Genomic DNA, 18,599 nt, shown 5'->3' with positions numbered 1-18,599 from the left:
ATGGACAGTCCATGGGGTCGCAAAGAGTTGGGCACGACTGAGCGACTTTCACTTCACTCTCCAGCATTTGTTTGTGGATTTTTTTTTTTTTTTCTTGGTAAGGAAGTAGGATTCACTGGTGGGCATGAGTAAGGAGGGGACATTGCCAAGCCTTTCATGAGTGCAGGGCCCACCATTTGTCCAGGGGCTTGTGTTCGACCCCACAGCCCTCTGGGGTGAGCTGCTTTTCTGCTATCATGTTTTCAGATTCATCCACGTTAAACTCAGTAAAACCCCCACTTCTTGGCCATGTGGGTTTCTGGTGGCCAAGGAACTTGAACTTGGCCCTGTGGAGGGCCTCAATCACATGCTCCTTGTTCTACAGGTTGTTGTGGATGGACATTATGACTTGGCTGGTGTGGGCCCTGGGGCTTTCCAGAGTCACAGCACATACCTGTCTGGAGCCTATGAGCTCTAGCACAGGACAGCATCTTGTTGATGCAGATGAGGAAGGGGGGAAGCTGCACTTGGATGTGAAAATTACCTTTGCCGTAACTTTTTGGTGCCATGTTCTTGTTGGCACAAATACGGGCAGCCTCCAGAGCATCAGAGGAGAGCTTCTCATACTCATCTGATACCATGTGGCCACAGAGTGGGAACTCATTCACTTTGCCTTCTTTAGCCTCCAGTCAAAGATGTGGATCTTAGCATCAGGGACACCTCGGCAGAAGTGGGACTTGAGGTATGGCTTGTTCTTATAGTACCAGTAATACAGGGCGGGGTGGCGGCCCATGGCAATACCAGGATCTTCAGTGGCCTTCTGAAGGGAAAGAGTGTTTGTGAACATTTTGATGATGGCTATTCTGCCTGGTATGAGGTGATACCTCACTGTAGTTTTGATTTTCACTTCTCTTATAAATAGCAGTATTGAGCATCTTTTCACATGCTTGTTGGCCATCTGTATGTCTTCTTTGGAGACATGTCTATTTAGGTCTTCTGCCCATTTTTTGATCGGATTGTTTGGTTGTTTTTGGTTGTTTGACATTGAGCTCTATGAGCTCTTTGGTTGCTTTGGAAATTAATCCCTGTCAGTTGCATCATTTGCAAATATTTTCTCCCATTGTTTCGGTTGTCTTTTATTGTACTGACAGTTTCTTTTGCTGCAAAAGCGTTTAAGTTTAATTAGGTCCCATTGGTTTGTTTTTACTTTTCATTACTCCAGGAGACAGATCTGAAAAACTGTTGGCTGTATTTATGTCAAAGAGTGTTCTGCCTATGTTTTCCCCTAGGAGTTTTATGGTATCCCATCTTATACTTAGATATTTAATACGTTTTGAGTTTATTTTTGTATAAAGTGTTAAAGAATATCTTAATTTCATTATCTTACACGTAGCTACCCAGTCTCTCCGGTACCATTTATTGAAGAGACTGTCTTTTCTCCATTATATATTCTTGCCTCGCTTGTCAAAGATTAACTGACCACAGGCACGTGGGGTTATTTCTGGGCTTTCGATCCTGTCCCACTGATCTTTGTGTCTGTTTTTGTGCCAGTTACCATACTGTTTTGATGAGTGTAGCTTTGTAGCATATTCTGAAGTAAGGGAGCATAATTAGCTGTAGCTCCATTCTTTCTCTGAATTATTTTGACTATTTGGGGTCTTTTGGGGTACAGGTCTTTTGCCTCCTTAGGTAGGTTTATTTCTAAATATTGTATTCTTATTGCACACTTCTTTGTTTGATTTTTGACCCATGTGAGTGTATTACCTATGTAAACCATAACAAAACAACAATTTAAACTTTGCTCCAAATTAATTTATCAGTGGTTTGAAAGAAATGATCCTAAGTAATCAGTTAATGAGATTTCTGTATCTATTTGCTCTTTTATTATTTATCTTTTAAGCCTCAGAAGGACTGCTTTTATTGTTAAAGTAGCAATGGATAATAGACAAAAATCTACATTAATTCTGATTACATATACCATGATTTCAAAGCTTGAATCCTACCATAAGTACCTATATATGGCTCTGTCAGACCACACCAGTGTGAGGATAAGAAAGTGAAAGTCATTCAGTCGTGTCTGACTCTTTGTGACCCCTTGGACTATAAAGTCCATGGAATTCTCCAGGCCAGAATACTTCTCCAGGAGATCTTCCCAACCCAGGGATCAAACCCAGGTCTCTTGCATTGCAGGCAGATTCTTTACCAACTGAGCCACAAGGGAAGCCCAAGAACACTGGAGTGGGTAACCTATCCCTTCTCCAGCAGATCTTGCCAACCCAGGAATTGAATTGGATCTCCTGCATTGCAGGCGGATTCTTTACCCACTGAGCTATCATGGAAGCTCAATATGAGGATGGTAACATATAACCCACACATAATCCCACCTTTCTCTTTGACCACAGTGTGGCCTCAGGTTGTCACCTCCAGTGAGTGAACGGTGGAATGGCATGAACATCCATTGTGTTATGGTTGATTTTTTAAAGTCTTTTAACCCATGATAGTGTTCAAGATAGTTAGGACATTAACTTTCCTGACATTTTCTTATAGCCTCCATGATTTGGAGGATTGGAATTTTTTTTTTTTTTAGTATATAAAGTGAAGTGAAGTCGCTCAGTGTATCCAACTCTTTGCGACCCCATGGACGGTAGCCTACCAGGCTCTGTGGTCCATGGGATTTTCCAGGCAAGAATACTGGAGTGGGCTGCCATTTCCTTCTCCAGGGGATCTCCCCAACCCAGGGATTGAACCCGGGTCTCCTGCATTGTAGACAGACGCTTTACCATCTGAGCCACTAGGGAAGCCCTTTAGTATCTAAATTCACCAACAAACCCCATCTTAAAGGACTGGGGCTTAGTCTTTGGCTTGCATTTATATTTCACAGTTGTGGCATCAGTTTTTAAGCAGATTTTGAGAAAGATTTTGACTTTTCAGAAAAGGTGATAAGATGGCTACTTTGTATTTGTATTTACTTTGGGAAGCTTGCCTGCTATTACATACATGCTGCTAAGTAACTTCAGTCGTGTCTGACTCTGCAACCCCATAGACGGCAGTCCATCAGGCTCTGCCGTCCCTGGGATTCTCCAGGCAAGAACACTGGAGTGGGTTGCCATTTCCTTCTCCAAATTACATACATAAAGGACAAGATATGCATTTTGGTTATATTAAATGGTTTATTTGAGTTGGTAGATCAGCATCCCCCCTGTATGTTTCATGGATAGAAAGCAACCCTTCTAGTGTTGATTCTTTCAGAGTGTTGGTCTAACACAAGTGGAAAATACTTGAGTTCTGTTTCTTTCTAGGTAAAAGCCTAAAAAATCAGCTAATACGAATCCAGTCATCCTAGATCAGGGCATACTATACTCAAAGGACTCAGGGCTCACTGAACCATCAAAAGAGAACTTTGTTAATGTCATTTTTCCCCCTAGATTCCTAGTAAAATGGGGCCACAAAAATCAAAGCATATTTTAAATATCTACATTTTTTAAACTGGCAATTTTAATACAAAAAACCAGACATAACAAAATTTACTATACTTGTGCTAATTAGAAGATAAATACAGAATTTGTAAAAATATTTTTCACAGGACACAATCATCAGTATGGGCCCACTAATGGGTCACAAGTTTAAAGGTGTTCGATAAACCTTTTCCAGTCTTGTTGGCATGCCTCTGTGGTCATATATATCATTCCATTTGGAAAAATATTAAAATCCTGTATCTAAGATCTTTTGTGAATGTGAGGCCTGGGGGAATCCAGCAAAATTCTGGAAGAGGCTGGGAGAATTGTCCCCAGAAAATACAAATTAGGAGAAAACCTCTGATTATAGTTCTGTTCTTTGGCATAAGCTCTAGGAGGATTGGTATAAGCCAGCTTTGAATTAGGCATACCAAAGTTACTAGAATACATTATTCTTTTATTGATTTGTTCACCCACAAGAGAGCACACTGGGAATAAAGTAAGTGAATTCAGCAATGCTGCTTGGTCTTTGCACTTTGGATTCTTCTCTTTATGTATAGCTAAAAGTTTAGTCTACATTTTAAAAGTATTTAACTATAATTCTCATCATCTATTTCCCATTTTAAAGAGGCTCTTTAGAAAATATAACTCCCATGCAAATAGCAATCAAAAGAAAGCAAGAGTGGCTATATTAATATCAAAGCAAACTTAGAGCAAAAAATTTTACCAGGGACAAAGAGGGACATTACATAGTAATAACAGGACATATCTACCAAGAAAGCACAGCAGTCCTGAACATATATACACCAACAACAAAGCTGCAAAATATATGTAGTAACAAGTACCAGGCCTGAGAGGAGAAATAAACAAATCCACACTTAGAGCTGAAGACGTCAATATTCCTTTTTCAACAAGTGATACAACTAGACAGAAAATCAGCAAGGATATAGAAGAAAAGAACCACCAACAGGATCTCATTGACATTTTTAGAACATTCCACCCAATAACAGCAGAGTTAAACATTCTTTTCACCCCCTAATAGAATATATCTTCGTACATGTACATCTTGGTATACATTTATCTTGGTATATGATGATAGACTGTATCCTGGGCCATAAAACAAGCCTCAATGAATTTAAGATTGATATCATAAAGACTTTCTTCTTTGAACATAATGGAAGAAGAAAGGAAATAATGAGGATAAGAAGAGAAATCAATAGAATTGAAAACAGAAAAAACAATAGAAAAAATCAATGAAACAAAGAGCGGATTCTTTGAAAAAAATCAATAAAATTACAAAACTAGGAAGACAAAAAATGAGAGAAGCCTTGAATTATCAATGTCAGGAGTGAAATTGAGGTTTCATGAAATTGAATGAAATTGAATTTTCATTTCACAGATCCTGCAGAGATCAAAAGGAAAATAAGGAAGTACTAAGAACAACTCTATACACATTTGACAACTTAGATGAAAAAGACCAATTCCCCCCAAAACACAAACTGTCACAACTTACTTAAGATGAAACAGATAACTTGAGTAGCTGATCCTATAACTACTAAGGAAACTGAATTCATAACTTAAAAACTCGCCCCAAATGAAAGCATCAGACCCAGATGGTTTCACTGGAAAAGCCTATGAAACATTTAAAGAATTGACACCAATTCTACACAATCTCTTCCAGAGGGTAGAAAAAGAATTTTCATAACATATTAAACTAGTATTTCCCTGATACCAAAACCAAATAAAAATAGTAAAAAAAGAGAAAACTACAAATCAGTTCTTATCATGAATATACATGTAAAAATCCTTAACAAAATATTAGCAAATAGAATTCAGCATTGTATAAAAAGAATCATACACTACAGCAAAATGAATATTATTCCCAGGATGCAAGGTTAATTCAACACTTGAAAATCAGTTACTATAATCCACTTTAAAGTCTAAAGGAGAAAAATCACTCACTCAGTCCTATCAATTATTCCAGGAAAAGCATTTGACAGAATTCAACATCCATTCTTGATAAAGACTCCTAGAAAAAAAGGAAGAGAAGGAAACTTCAACTCGATACAGAAAATCTACAGCTAACATTTTACTTACTGGAGAAAGACTGAATGCTTTCTCCCAGATTTCAGGAACACAGCAAGTATTTCCACTTCCATCACTCTTAGTCAACATAATGCAGAAGTTCTAGTGAGAGTATTAAGGCAGGAAAAGAAAATTAAAGGCATAATGATTGGAAGAAACAAACAAAAATGGCACTATTAGCAAATGGCATGAATGTCTGCCTAAAACCTCAGGGAATCTACCCCCAAAAAACCTCCTAAAATTAAAAAGTAAGTTCATCAATGTTATAGTATACAAGATCCACATAGTAAAATCAATTATACCTCTATATGGGCTATGGTTTTTCCTGTGGTCATGTATGGATGTGAGAGTTGGACTATGAAGAAGGCTGAGCACAGAAGAATTGATGCTTTTGAACTGTGGTGTTGGAGAAGACTCTTGAGAGTCCCTTGGACTGCAAGGAGATCCAACCAGTCCATTCTGAAGGAGATCAGCCCTGGGATTTCTTTGGAAGGAATGATGCTAAAGCTGAAACTCCAGTACTTTGGCCACCTCATGCGAAGAGTTAACTCATTGGAAAAGACTCTGATGCTGGGAGGGATTGGGGGCAGGAGGAGGAGGGGACGACAGAGGATGAGATGGCTGGATGGCATCACTGACTCGATGGACGTGAGTCTGAGTGAACTCCGGGAGTTGGTGATGGACAGGGAGGCCTGGAGTGCTGCGATTCATGGGGTCGCAAAGAGTCGGACACGACTGAGCGACTGATCTGATCTGATCTGATCTGATGGGCTTCCCTGGTGGCTCAGAAGGTAAAGAATCTGCCTGCTATGCAGGAGATGTGGGTTTGATCCCTGGGTTGGGAAGATCCCCTGGAGAAGAGAATGGCTACCCACTGCAGTATTCTTGCCTGGAGAATTCCGTGGAAAGAGGAGCCTGGGAAGCTATAGTCCATGGAGTCGCAAAGAGTCAGACAGAACTGAGCAACTAGCACTTTCATTTTTCATTCTAGCAATGACCATGTGAACACTGAAATTAAAATGCCATTTTAAATTGTTCAAAAAATGAGATACTTAAGTGCAAATCTAGCAAAATATGAGAAGACTTGTATGCTGAAACTCAAAACCCTAGTGAAAGAAAAAAAGTTTAAATAAATGGAGAGACAGATTGTGTGAATGGATTGGAAAGTTCAGCATGGTAAGGATGCCACTCATTTTGAAACTAATATCTAAGTTTAACGCAGTTTCTATCAAAACCCACAAAGATTTTTTTTTGTAGACATAGGCAAGGTTTTTTATAAAATTTCTATGAAAAGGCCAAAAAGCTAGAATAATTAAAACAATTTTAAATGAGAAAAAAGTGGGAGGGGGACTGCCCTGGCAGTCCAGTGGTTATGACTCCATGCTTCCAGTGCAGGGGCATGAGTTCAATCCCTGGTCAGGGAACTAAGATCCCACATTACTCATGGCATGGCCAAAAAAAAAAAAGGAAAAAACTGGAGGAATTAATCTACTTAATTTTCAAGATTTATTAAATAGCTACATTAATCAAGCCTGTGTGCACTGAAAGAGGCATAAACATTAGATCAACAGAATAGAGTATCCAGAAATAGATAGATCTCCACATATACACCTAAATGATTTTTTACAAAGGTACAAAAGCATTGGAGGAAAGATAGACTTCTCAAAATATGGTGCTGGAGCAACTGGACATCTATAGGTTAAAAACAAACTCTCAACCTTAGCCTCACAGTTTATGTAAAAATTAATTCAAAATGGATCATGGACTTAAAAGTAAAATGTAAAACTATAAAACTTTTAGAGAGAAACATTGGAGAAAATTTTCCAGACATAAGGCTAAACCCAGAGTTCTTAATCTTGACACCAAAGGCATCATCTATAAAAGGATTAATTGACCTTCATCAAAGTGAAAAACTTGTGCTCTACCAAAGTCCGCATATATGACAAAAGGCTAGTAACTAGTATGCATAAAGAGCTCTCAAAATTCAACAGGAAAAAGGAAAAGGAAATAAGAAAGTATCCAGTGAGAAAACAGAAAAAATGCATCAGGTGACATTTCACCAAAGAGGATGTAGTGACGGCAGATAGACATATAGAATGTCATTAACCATAAGGGAAATGCAAATTAAATCCATCATGATGAAGTGAAAGTCGCTCAGTTGTGTCCGACTCTTTGTGACCCCATGGACTATACAGTTCATGGAATTCTCCAGGCCAGAATAGTGGAGTGGCTAGCCTATTCCTTCTCCAGGGGATCTTCCTGACCCAGGAATCAAATCGCTGCATTGCAGGCAGATTTTTTACCAACTGAGCTATCAGGGAAGCCCACCATAAGCTACTCTTATAATACATACCCATTAGAATTTCTGAAAAAAACAAAAAAAATGACAACACCAATACTACCAAGGATAAAGAGAAACTCAATTATTTACATATTTCTGGTGGAAATGTAAGATGGTATGGCCTCTCTGGAAAAGAGAGCGTTCCTTTGAAAACTAAACACACAGCTTCCATACAATCTAGTTATTGCACCCCTGGGCATTTATCCCAGAGAAATGAAGACTTCTGTTTACATAGAAAGCTATATAAGAATTCTTATACAGCTTTATTCATAATAGCCAAAAACTAGAAATAACCCTCCATGTCCTAGAATGGGTGGAATAGTTAAACCCTGGTACACGTGTATCATGAAATACTACCCAGCAATGAAAAGGAGGGAGCTATTGATACAACTGGGGTGAGTCTGCAGAGAACTGTGCTGAGTTAAATTAGACAATCTCAAACATTTACATATTACATGATTCTACTTATACAAAATTCCTAAAAGACAAAATTATAGAAATGTAGAACACAATCATTGTGCCAGGGGTTAATGAGGGACTGGGGGCTGGAGAAAAGTGTGGCTATAAAAAGCCAACATGAGGGATCTTTGTGGTGATGTTCTGTATATTGACTGTGTCAATGTTCATATCCTGGGTATGATATTTTACTGTAATTTTGTAAGATCTTACCATTGGAACTGGGTGATGGGTGTACAGAATTTCTCTGCATTATTTCTTACAACTACATGTAAATATACAAGTGTGTGAATGCTCAGTGCACTTCAGTCATGTCTGACTCTTTGCGACCCTATGGACAGTAGCCCACCAGTCTCCTCTGTCCGTGGGATTCTCCAGGTGAGAATACTGGAGTGGATTGCCATGCTTTCCTCCAGGGGTTCTTCCTGACCCAGGGATTGAACCCCTGTCTCTTATGTCTCCTGCATGGATAGGCAGGTTCTTCACCACCAGTGCAAGCTGGGAAACCCAAATATACAAGTGTCTCAAACTAAAACATTCAGTTAAAAAAAGAGAAGTAATGAGCTAGGGAAAATATCTGTAGCAAACATGTGAAGCATGGAATAACAGTCATTTTACAAGAAGTTTTAATATAAATATTTTTTAAAGTTTTAGTAAATCAATAATTAAAATAGTAAAATTCCCCCAGAATGACAGGGAAATAGATGTGGATACATAATTCAAAAAAAGGAATACAAATCACTATTTGAATTTGGGAAAATAACTGTTTAGTAGCATTCAAAGGAATATAGATTAAAACTATAATAAGGTACAATCTTCCTCCTATGAAATTGGCAAAAAAAAAAAAAAAAAAAAAACTAAAAAAATATGTATCCAAAGGTAACTAAATTACATGAAAAAAGTGGTCTTGTACCCTGTTGGAGTATGTAAATTTGCCAGTATTAATTGTGAAAAATGTTTCTAACTTTTGACCTAGTAACCCAACTTCAAGGAATCCATCTGAAGAAATATCAAAATGTAGTCAAAGATCTATACCCAGTACTGTTCACCCCAGCTTTGTTTGCAATTGAAAAACTTGGGAAACAAGACAATGTTGAACAATTGAGAGTGGTTTTACATTTTATATAGTACATACATACAATGGAATATACTATCTAAAAATCATGGTTTTGAGAATATTCACTAATAAGAAAATGTTCAAGATATTATTAGTAAAGAAAAAAATATACTAATATGTCACTAAGCGATTCTCTGAGGGTCACAGGTTTACAGATTTTAAAAATTTGGTTTCTACTTTTCTATTTCAAAATTTCTAAAATAAGTTTGTTTTCAAAATTTGGTAACACAAGAATAATGTTCAGTTCAGTTCAGTTCAGTCGCTCAGTCATGTCTGACTCTTTGCGACCCCATGAATCACAGCACACCAGGCCTCCCTGTCCATCACCAACTCCCAGAGTTCACTCAGACTCATGTCCATCGAGTCAGTGATGCCATCCAGCCATCTCATCCTCTGTCGTCCCCTTCTCCTCCTGCCCCCAATCCCTCCTAGCTTCAGAGTCTTTTCCAATGAGTCAACTCTTCACATGAGGTGGCCAAAGTACTGGAGTTTCAGCTTTAGCATCATTCCTTCCAAAGAAATCCCAGGGCTGATCTCCTTGCAGTCCAAGGGACTCTCAAGAGTCTTCTCCAACACCACAGTTCAAAAGCATCAATTCTTCTGTGCTCAGCCTTCTTCACAGTCCAACTCTCACATCCATACATAACCACAGGAAAAACCATAGCCTTGACTAGACGAACCTTTGTTGTCAAAGTAATGTCTCTGCTTTTGAGTATGCTATCTAGGTTGGACATAACTTTCCTTCCAAGGAGTAAGTATCTTTGAATTTCATGGCTGCAGTCACCATCTGCAGTGATTTTGGAGCCCCCCAAAATAAAGTCTGACACTGTTTCCACTGTTTCCCCATCTATTTCCCATGAAGTGATGGGACCAGATGCCATGATCTTCGTTTTCTGAATGTTGAGCTTTAAGCCAACTTTTTCACTCTCCACTTTCACTTTCATCAAGAGGCTTTTTAGTTCCTCTTCACTTTCTGCCATAAGCGTGGTGTGATCTGCATATCTGAGGTTATTGATATTTCTCCCGGCAATCTTGATTCCAGCTTGTGTTTCTTCCAGTCCAGTGTTTCTCATGATGTACTCTGCATATAAGTTAAATAAGCAGGGTGACAATATACAGCCTTGACGTACTCCTTTTCCTATTTGGAACCAGTCTGTTGTTCCATGTCCAGTTCTAACTGTTGCTTCCTGACCTGCATACAGATTTCTCAAGACGCAAGTCAGGTGGTCTGGTATTCCCATCTCTTTCAGAATTTTCCACAGTTTCTTGTGATCCACACAGTCAAAGGCTTTGGCATAGTCAATAAAGCAGAAGTAGATGTTTTTCTGGAACTCTCTTGCTTTTTCCATGATCCAGCGGATGTTGGCAATTTGATCTCTGGTTCCTCTGCCTTTTCTAAAACCAGCTTGAACATCAGAAGGTTCACGGTTCACATATTGCTGAAGCCTGGCTTGGAGAATTTGGAGCATTACTTTACTAAGCATGTGAGATGAGTGCAATTGTGCGGTAGTTAGAGCATTCTTTGGCATTGCCTTTCCTTGGGATTGGAATGAAAACTGACCTTTTCCAGTCCTGGGGCCACTGCTGCGTTTTCCAAATTTGCTGGCATATTGAGTGCAGCACTTTCACAGCATCATCTTTCAGGATTTGAAATAGCTCCACTGGAATTCCGTCACTTCCACTAGCTTTGTTCGTAGTGATGCTTTCTAAGGCCCACTTGACTTTACATTCCAGGATGTCTGGCTCTAGGTCAGTGATCACACCATCGTGATTATCTGGGTAGTGAAGATCTTTTTTGTACAGTTCTTCTGTGTATTCTTGCCACCTCTTCTTGATATCTTCTGCTTCTGTTAGGTCCATACCATTTCTGTCCTTTATCGAGCCCATCTTTGCATGAAATATTCCCTTGGTATCTCGAATTTTCTTGAAGAGATCTTTAGTCTTTCCCATTCTGTTGTTTTCCTCTATTTCTTTGCATTGATCACTGAGGAAGGCTTTCTTATCTCTTCTTGCTATTCTTTGGAACTCTGCATTCAGATGCTTATATCTTTCCTTTTCTCCTTTGCTTTTCACTTCTCTTCTTTTCACAGCTATTTGTAAGGCCTCCCCAGACAGCAAAAAAAAAAAAAAAAAAAAAAGAATAATGTTACAAGTATTTAAATTGAATATAAAACACCATTTAATATTTTAGGTGATTTTAAAAAGGCATTCATGGGGACTTCCCTGGTGGTCTAGTGGTTAAGACTCCATGCTTCCAATGCAAGGGATGTGAGTTCAATCCTTGGTCAGGGAACTAAAATCTCATATGGCCGTGCTGCAAAACCAAGGAATAAAAATAAATAAATTTTTTAAAGTCATTCATAATCTTAATTATATAATATCTTTGTTTTTGCATGTTGTCTTCTACATCATTATTTCATCCTGAATTTTTTCGTACATACAACCTGAAAAAATTGTACAATAATCACTCACATATTTTCCATTTAACGTCTAGCATTAACATTTTGCTTATTCACTTAATCACGTATCCATCAATCCATTTTATTTTTTTTATGCATTTAAAATTAAGTTTCAGAAATCAGTGCCTTTCACCTCTAAATACTCCAGCATGCATATCCTTAGCCAAAGTTCAATATTTATTTATTGTTCTAATTTTTTTAGTTGAAATTTATACCCAGTGTGTGTTAAGTCACCCAGTCATGTCTGACTCTTTATGACCCCATGGACCCCAGCCTCCTCTGTCCATGGAATTCTCCAGGCAAGAATATTGGAGTGGGTTGCCATTTCCTTCTCCATTATACCCAGTGTCCGTTCTTCTAAAGATTGTCCATTTCCTCTAGGTTGTTCATTTTGTTGACATATAGCTATTCATAGTAGACTTTTATGATTCTTTGTATTTCTGTGTTATCAATTGGAACTTCCTTTTAACTTCTCATTTTATTGATTCTGTTTTTTTTATTGATGAGTCTAGCTAAAGGCTTATCAATTTTTACTTTTTCAAAGAAGCAGCTTTTAGTTTCATTGATCTTTTCTATAGTTTTTTTTTTTTTTTTAGCATCTATTTCATTTGTTTCTGCTCTAATCTAATCATATGATTTCTTCCTTTGTACTAACTTTAGGTTTTGTTTCTTCTTTCTCTAGTTGCTTTAGATGTAAAGTTAGGCAGTTATTTGAGATTTTTCCTTTTCCCTGAGGTAAGCTTGTATTGCTATAAAGTTTCCTCTTCAAACTGCTCTTGCCGAGTCCTGTAGGTTTTGGATCATCATGCTTTCATTTTTGTGTCTTTAGATTATTTTTTATTTCCTCTTTGATTTATTCAGTGATCCATTAGTTGTTTAGTAGCCTATTTTTTAGCATCCACTTTTTTTTTTCAGTTTTTTCTTGTAGTTGGTTTCTAGCCTCATCGCACTGTGGATGGAAAAGATGCTTAATATGATTTCAAGTTTCTTACATTTACAAATGCTTGTTTTGTGATCCAGCATGTGATCTATCACAGAAAATGTTTCATGTGCACTTGAAAAGAATGTGTATCCTGCTGCTTTTGGACAGAATTCTCTATAAACATCAGTTAAGTCCACTTGGTAACCTACCATGGTACTCCCATCCCAACAGTCATTCAGTTCCAGCCATTGTCCAGTCTACCAACCATCTCCTGCTTTATCACTCTGTCATGACTCACTTCTCTCTTTAGCCAACTTAGAATGCATGGTCCGTTCTTACAACTTTCTAAACACCCCATCTTCCTTGCCCCCACACTCTATGCATTATACTCATCTGGCTAGTTAAATCCAACTGTCTACAACCTTGATGCCTGCACTAAGCAGCTGAGCCATGCTGACAGGTCCCACTTTAAAGCTACGGTCATCTGTTGCAGGTAACAACAGGCTTTCCAGAGGTGGTGGTTTTCCCACCCTTTAGAACAACATTTCATACCTTCTTGCCTCTCCTCAAACCTCAACAGCCATTCTGCTCCTTTCTGCTCCCACTGGTGACCTTGCCTCACATTTCCCTCAAAAGCAGATGTCTCCTCCGCCAAAGCTATCCACCTAACTTTACCTATCACTTCTCCCTTCTCTTCTGTCACAAAGGAAGAAGTGTCCTTTCCTGTACTGAAGACTAAGCCTCTATTACAGGACCCCAGGCCTCTGATTTTCTCCCAGATTCTGTTTCTTCTCCATCTTAAGTGCCTCCCTCTCCTCTGGACCAGTTCTATCAGCACACAGACATGCTCTGTGTCTCCGGACACTTCTGGGAGGATACCCACTCCAGAAAGGTGGCTCTACCCTGATCATACAGGCCTCCCAGCTCTAGCTCAGGATGGTACCATCAGCCATGCTATCTCTTCCTATTTTTCAAGCATTAGAAAGCGTTGTTGGGGGAGGGGGGCAGTTGTTGTTCGCTTGTTTTTGTCATTGGCCATGGGGCATGTGGAATCCTAGTTTCCTGACCAGGGATTGAACCCAAGCCCCCTGCATTGGAAACACAAAGTCTTAATTACTAGATCACCAGGGAAGTTCCAGAAGAGGTTGCTATTTATCCTTCAAAACATGTAGTGTCACTCTCTCCAGAGGTAGCCATCCATCCTCCTTGTTCCTGAGGTTCTGATCACTTTTGTTTTAAGACATCTATTTCCACGGACCACGGAGAGGCTGATTTTTGTCACAAACTTAGAAGTCTGGAGAACCACAGAGATGAGTGGGAGGAGCGCACTGGTTCTGAGAGCTAGATTCTTGAGAAATGTTGTGAAATTAGTCAAACCAAGATTTGCAGAAGATGAATCTCTCTGCCATTTGGTGTAGGCTTCTCAGGATCTGAGAAGTGAGGAAACACCTCCATCCTTCAGGCCAGGAAGCCATGGGTTCTGATACCAGCTCATGCCTTCCTGGGCTGTGTAACCTTGAGCAAATGACATAGTGTCTCTGAACCTCAGTGTCTTCATCTGGAAAGTGAAAAGAATCATAAGTATCTCAAAGCAGATTCTGCTGCGAGAATGAAATGAGAGCATCTGTGTCAAGCTCTGGGTACCTGGTGAGTGCTCAGTTCAGACTGGTTTTCTCTCTGTTTCGTTATTGGGCCAGCTGGACGACCCAGGCAATAGTGGGTGTGTAAAGACTGGGCTATCTATAGGTTGGGACCTCAAAGTCATTTTGCTAGTTTCTCATCAAAGAGCTCCTACCTCAGCAGAAAGACTGCTTCTCCCACATTTAACCCTTTTGTTATCCCAGAGTTCTTACCAGGAATACCTTTCCTAAACTTCACATTCAACAAAGCCTAAACTGGAGCCTCAGGGCAGAGAGGGAAAGAATGTAACAAACTATCAACTAAGGCTGTCAGAAGATGCACGGCCCATGTCACTCTTCTTACAAGACATAAAGGTGACTTGTCCACAGTCACCCAAATTGTTAGTCTCAGAGCTAGGACGTGAGTCCAGTCTCCTCTGAGTCACAGCCAAGACTTGTAACACTTTCAGAAGTCCATCAGCAAGACTTAAGACATTCCCAGAGAGTTGATCCATTTCTTTTTACAACTAAGATCTATAAACTAAAATCTAGTCTATCTGGTGGTTGACACAAAGAGCGAATTTTATTATATGCAAATTTTAAAAGGGAGGAAAAAACTTCCATGTAGGTCATCTCAGTTACCAAGTGGTTTAGGGCTTTCCTGATAGCTCAGTTGGTAAAGAATCCGCCTGCAATGCAGGAGACCCCAGTTTGATTTCTGGGTCAGGAAGATCCACTGGAGAATGTATAGACTACTCACTCCAGTATTCTTGGGCTTCCCTAGTGGCTCAGTTGGTAAAGAATCTGCCCTCAATGTGGGATACCTGGGTTCAATCCCTGGGTTGGGAAGATCTCCTGGAGAAGGGAAAGGCTACCCACTCCAGTATTCTGGCCTGGAGAATTCCATGGGGTTGCAAAGAGTTGGACATGACTGAGCAAATTTCACTTTGAGGTCTTTTGTTTTTCTCTTGTTACTTGGGTTTCTTTTTCATAAATCACCACTTCTCTCTCTGGGTAGTGGTTTTCACTTTCCACTTTGTGACATTCTTTCCATCATTTGAGTCTTTCATGACCTGTGAAACATACAGGCAGTTGTTATCATCCCCTTTCCACAAGGAGTGTGAAAGTCAGGTAGATCCAGGTTCAAACCCCAGCTCGGTCACTCGCCACCTGTGTCAGCTTGGGCAGGTTACCTAACCTCTCTTGAGCCTTGCTTGCCGCAACTTGAAATAAAAATGTCTGTAATATCTTTTCTCGGTAGGCTGTGGTGGGGATTGAGTCGAATGCATTTCCCAAATGTCCTTGATGCTGAGAATCCTCAGGGCACTTGTTAAAACACAGATTCCTGGGCCCTGGTCCAGAGCTCCTGGACCAGAATTCCCAGGGGTGACACCTGGCAGTCTGTCAAGCCCTGAGGATCCTTTCTAGGGAAATTTGGGAAACACCAGGCTGATTGGCACAGAGCAGCTAATATTTATCAAGTACTTATAGGTGTTCAGTCTTTGAAATGGGGATAACGATGACCATCAGGATTATTCTGAGAAACGAGCAAAATAAGGTACAAAGTCCAGCAAACAATAAGTTCTATGTGTGCCGGTATGTCGGTATCTTCACTTGTCTGAATTCATCAGGACTCTCTCAGGCCAAAATGGACACATCTAGAGTCTCTCTCCAAGAGATGTCCCTCCATCCTCCCAGCCCAGTACCCCTGGTAGCAGGCTTCTCAATTTTCCAGATCCCAAGGACCAAGCCTCATTTAACCAATTTGGTTTCTAGGCTCTCCTCGGACCAGTCACTATGGTCAAAGTTTGGAATATGCTGACTGACCAGGACAGGGTCGCTTGCGCATCCCAGGAATCACAGAAGTGAGGGTCAGCCCCATCTGAACTTCAGGAATGGGAGTGGCCCGTATCCGTGTGAGTCCTTTTCTTGGTCCCTTAACCAATAGCAGCTGATGTTTGGTGGGCAACTCCATGATGTCCCCTGCATCAGCCTCAACAATCAGACCGTTAGCAGTCCACAGAAGCCCTGTCAGGTTTGAATCTGTCTCTGGTCTTTCCTTTTGCTGGCATATTTGTGGCTACCTTGAGGGCCTCAGTCAGGCAGATGAAGCCTCAGACCTGCCCTCATCTGTCTCACCATCTCCAGTCCTTGGCCCCGCTCACCCCTGGTCCAGCCGGCCACAGGGGCCTGTTCAAGGGCTGGTCCCGGGACTCAGGGCTGCCATTGTCCAAAGCTGCTTATTAGGGACCCACTGTGGGAATCTTTCCAACCAAGAACAATGAGTTTCTGAATGAGGATAAAAACAGCCTTTGCAAGTCAGCAAATGAGACAAACTGAACTGCTTATCCCCTCTTCCCTCATCTGCCTGGCTCTTTCGATGTAGTACATGAGAACAAGGTCTCTTGTATCAGAAAGACAAGTTTGAGGCTAGCTGTTTCACCTCTCTAAGCCTTGGTTTTGTCTGAAATCTGTATGAGGATTGAGGGAGGCAGTAGATACAGCACATTACACAAAGAAGGAACTCATGATCAAGAATCATCACATTGCTCTCTCCATCAAGAAATTCACACCCTTTTCTAGGATGATCAACCTCTCAGACACTACCAGGAAGGCAAACCCACTGTGAATATTGAAACACACAGGTGAACTCCAAAGTCACAGAAAACAGATGTGTCATGCACTCACTACATCCTGTCCCCCCAAGACTTGGCTGTGTTCTGGAAGACATTACACCATGTACATCCTAGATCTCATGACAGCTGGCTTCCCTGCAACCACAGGATGTAGCTGTGAGAGACATGGCTCTTCAGAAGCCCAGGAATGGGAGTTTGGGCTCTGCCACTATCTTGCAGGATGACCTTGGGCACATCACTTACCTTTCCTGGGTTGGTTTCTTCTTTCATCAAATCAGAGGGTTGGTTGAGGACTAGGTGATTTCTAACGGCCCTTCTGTCTCAAGGGTCCATCCTGTGGCATTTGCTAGACCTGGTGGGGAAACCTGGCACCAAGGGTGAGGAGTGGTAACTGTGTGGGTAACTCCCACACAGCTGGTTGCAGCTTGGGGGAGGAGGCTGGAGGTACTCTGGTGTGTGTGTGCATGCTAAGTTGGGTCCAACTCTTTATGAATCCCTGGACTGTAGCCAGCCAGGGTCTTCTGTCCACAGCTGGGAAAGTATATCATTTCCTCCTTCAGGGGAAAGTTGCCATTTCCTCCTTCAAGGAAATAAATTTCCGTTTCTTCCTGACCCAGGGATCTTCTGCACTGGCAGGATTCTTTACCACTGAGCCACCTGCTAAGAGGGATTCCCTTGTAGCTCAGTCATAAAGAATGCCTGCAATGCAGGAGACTGGGGTTCGATTTCTGGGTGGGAAAGATCCTCTGGCAAAGGAAATGGCAACCCACTCCAGTATTCTTGCCTGGAGAATTCCAAGGACATAGGAGACTGGAGGGCTATAGTCCATGGGGGTCGTGATAGTCGGACACGACTTAGCGACTAAACCACCACCACCTGCTAAGAGGGCTGGGGCTGGAACCACAGATCCCTGGTTTATTCTTGATGCTGCTTTTATCTGACTGCATGACCTTGGGCCTGTCACTCTCTGAGCCACCCGTATAACAAGGATTATGGCACCTATCTAAGATGGCTGTGAGGATTCAATCAGGTCAATGAGATGCAATACCAGGTATCCAGCAAGAGCTCAATGAGGAGCTTAGCTTACTGCTTCCCTCCCTCTGGTTGAGCTTCCTCTTCTACTTGCCATACATGACTAAGTTTGGTGAAATGGAAATAGCCCAAAGAGACCTAGGTTTCACCCTGCCTCCTGTTCTTCATACCTCCAAGTCACTGGACCTGTTTTCCTCATTAGTAAAATGGGCACAGTGAGACCTTATCTCAAGGGCTGATGTGACTGCTTAATGACTGACAGACAGGTTTTTCCTCCCTGGATCTCATCGGCATCAACCCACCCACCATCATTCTACAATTTATTTCCAATCTATGTGATTAACTGATTGTTAAAAGCCCTCATAGGAGTCAGTATCAGAAAACCTGAGACCAGCGTCTCTGCATTTCACTCCACTCCCACGTTCCTTTCCCAGCTCTGTGAGGCAGGGCACACCTGGCCATTCTCACAGTCCTGATGCCAGGCACAGCACCGGGCCT

At 40.9% G+C, this 18,599-nt stretch overlaps 1 long non-coding RNA gene and 1 pseudogene across 4 annotated transcripts in view; one reads left to right on the top strand and one right to left on the bottom strand.

Moving 5' to 3' along the window:
• Window positions 1–16,349, top strand: part of LOC147365272 (uncharacterized) — a 35,477-nt gene extending 19,128 nt beyond the window's left edge. For 3 of the 4 annotated variants that reach the window (XR_015135334.1, XR_015135331.1, XR_015135332.1), the window contains exon 3: window positions 16,210–16,349. This is a non-coding gene — a long non-coding RNA (uncharacterized LOC147365272). Of the gene's footprint in view, window positions 1–4,833; window positions 4,970–16,209 lie in introns of those variants that run through there. The other variant, XR_015135335.1, reaches the window with a different exon arrangement.
• LOC147365273 (large ribosomal subunit protein uL16-like) lies at window positions 155–772 on the bottom strand (annotated as a pseudogene).
• Window positions 16,350–18,599: the final 2,250 nt, after the last annotated feature.

Source organism: Bos grunniens, chromosome 10 (genome assembly GCF_055505025.1).
Source record: "Bos grunniens cultivar Pamir isolate PY7600 chromosome 10, Bosgru_T2T1.0, whole genome shotgun sequence".
Taxonomy (NCBI): domain Eukaryota; kingdom Metazoa; phylum Chordata; class Mammalia; order Artiodactyla; family Bovidae; genus Bos; species Bos grunniens.
Note: the sequence above shows the minus strand (reverse complement) of the source record. Positions and strands in the feature narration are given on the sequence as shown.